We start from the raw sequence: 2,899 nt of genomic DNA on the forward strand, positions 1-2,899 counted from the left end.
TATATATATATATATATTATATATATATATATATACACACACATATATACGACGGGCTTCTTTCAGTTTCTGTCTACCAAATCCACTCACAAGGCTTTGGTCAGCCCGAGGCTATAGTAGAAGACACTTGCCCAAGGTGCCACGCAGTGGGACTGAACCCAGAACCATGTGGTTGGCAAGCAAGCTACTTACCACACAGCCACTCCTATGCCTATGAAAATGATGAAATTATTTTGCTAAATTCTTCATTATTTTACAAAATTAATTGCAACAAAAGCAGTGTATTTCAACAGAAATATTGTAATGAAAGGGTTAACTTATATTCTTAATCTCTACAAAGTAAAAAAAAAAGCCAGAAATTAATAAGATCCTATTTTCCTTCCCCTTTAGGTACCTTTGTATAATAAATTGATATTGTAGTAATGTGGTCAATAAGTAATCAAAAACAACCTAGTGGCTTTCAGTTCTTGTTTTGAACTTTGCTCCCAACAGACTAACTAGTGTTTTATATTATCAAAACACAAGAGGCTGAAGATTAAGTTGACCTCAGTGAAACATAATCTCAGTGAAACATAATATCTAATTTGTATTTAGTATTGTATTTACTGGATTTTCCTTTATCTGATCTGAGTTATTTAATGACAATTTCATAACTATAAGTATGAGAATCACAAATATATAGTGTGATAGAGTGTAAGACTACCTACCAGTTGAAGAATTAGTGGTCTACATGCTGTCGTTAGTGCTGCACAATGCCTTTAACCAAGTCTTTTGCATCTTGCAGCAAGGTCTGCCTACTTGTAAATCAATGCTATGATGTAGATAAGCAGCCAGAGCAGTGGAAAATTAACTATTGTTTTGATAGCTTGCAGCACTGAGTTCAATCTTATGTAGAAGTATCAGCAGACCCATTGCAATGTATTCTTCCCACAGATGATTCATCCATAAAGTTATCAGTTACTGTCTATAACCCAATGATGGATTCTTTGACATTAAGAATGGACATGTAATTAATTCCAACAGAACCAATGATTTTATTCAAGGTACCAGGAATATGATACAAGAATACCAATTTGCAAGATACAAGGTATATTACCCAATTAAATATTAAATCCTTTAATTTATTTGCTAATTATATTTTTCCCCTATTTTTCCATCTACTGCCATATTGCTAAAACATGCCAAATAAACTTATTCCTGTTTATAAGACATCTCTTTTCCTGAGTTGAATGCCAGCAAAGCAAATATTTTGTTTATGAGAAGATTCGAGCAAATTAATGATGCATTGGTCTTTCTCCTCCAATATTGCTTACAACAACAACATATGGTGACCCAATGAAGGAATCTCTACATGGTCTCAGTCTTATTTGTGTCTATGATGTATAATAGCAATATATGTCACTCTGGTCGAAGTTTTTCTTGCTTGAGAAAAAACCAAATCAAATCTTCTTCTGCTGGATTTTTAAGTTTGTTTAAAAGCCTTTTAGATCTGGTGTAGTGATTTTCTTTTGCTTTTTCTGACAAATTGACCTTTCCTCATCACATAAGACTTATATCTGATGTCTTCGTGGACAGCATTCCTGACTGTTCCTTCTGACACATGGAGATCTTTGCTATTGACCTCATGGACTCTCTGGGATTGTAATCAATCATGGACTTTCTGGGATTGTAATCAATGGTCTGTTGAACTTACTGGATAAATTCAAGTGTTCTGATGATTTCAGAGTATGCAGAATGCTTTTTATGCTTTGATACTGGTGATACATTTCCATCTTCAGTCTCTAGCTCCTTACAACCTTTGTAGATGAAAGATCTGGCAACTTTTAAAATTCAAGATATTTCTAAATTGCTATGATCAGCCTTTATAACCACAGTAACAGCATGTCTCTTCATTTTTTGAGTAAGCTGAGGGTCTGTCCTTATTATCTTCTGAAACAAAAGTTATACAGAATTAGCAAAAACTGCAGCAATGACCTAAAAGAGGTATGTCCTCAAATACCTTATGCACTCTGTATATATATTTCGAGCATTGGGCCTCACAGAGGCAAGGTGGTTGAGTTCCTTTCAAGCATTGGGCCTCATGGAGGCAAAGTGGCTGAGTTTCTTTCAAGCATTAGGCCTTAAAGGGTTTTTAGTTGAACAAATCAACACCATGATTTATTCTTTGTAAGCCTAGTACTTATTCTATCAGGCTCTTTTGCCGAACTGCTAAGTTACAGGAACATAAACACACCAACATCAGTTGTCAAGTGATGGTGGGGGGCAAACACAGACACACCCATAACTACATACACACACAGAGATATATAAATCCACTGAATGTATATAAATAAACCTTCAAACAGAGGCACGCCCAACAGTGTGGCACACCCAACAGTGTGGCACACCCAAGTACCTTAATCTTATCTACCAAATACTTTAGTTCACTGAAGAGATGGAAGTAAAGTGGGGTACTATGACCTCTTGGCTGAAACAGCTGTAAGAAACTATTCTACTTTCTTTCTATGTTCTACATTATATATTTTAATAATTACTGGTATTTTTATAAATGTAAAGCATAATATGTTATACATGTATGTATATTGTTATAATTGTTTTTTTTTTAAATAAATAAATAGACATAATATAATATCTAAAAGTTGATGAATACCACCTCTTGATCCCCTCCATTTTCTTATTGCCGTATAAATTAAGGGTAAAACAACTTTTTACCCTCACCCATTTATTACATCCAGTAGTGTATCTGTCATGCAATGAAAAAAACACTTGTGTATTAATAATTGGGTATTCTACCAGCAGTACATTGGATAGATATTATCCCTTAGTTGGTTGGATTCACAACCTCTCACTCGCTTGGAATTATATATATATATATATATATATATATACAAGAATAAGG

The 2,899-nt window shown here is 34.1% G+C and overlaps 1 protein-coding gene across 8 annotated transcripts in view; it reads left to right on the top strand.

Moving 5' to 3' along the window:
* The window catches only part of LOC106876760 (serine/threonine-protein phosphatase 6 regulatory ankyrin repeat subunit C), a 72,025-nt gene that overhangs the window by 36,846 nt on the left and 32,280 nt on the right, over positions 1–2,899 (top strand). For 2 of the 8 annotated variants that reach the window (XM_014925487.2, XM_014925458.2), the window contains exon 2: positions 934–1,087. The exons of the other annotated variants lie outside the window; for them this stretch is intronic. The gene's annotated coding sequence lies outside the window, so the exon portion shown is untranslated. The remainder of the gene's footprint in view (positions 1–933; positions 1,088–2,899) is intronic. 8 annotated transcript variants of the gene reach the window in all.

This window comes from Octopus bimaculoides, chromosome 4 (genome assembly GCF_001194135.2).
Source record: "Octopus bimaculoides isolate UCB-OBI-ISO-001 chromosome 4, ASM119413v2, whole genome shotgun sequence".
Taxonomy (NCBI): Eukaryota; Metazoa; Mollusca; class Cephalopoda; order Octopoda; family Octopodidae; genus Octopus; species Octopus bimaculoides.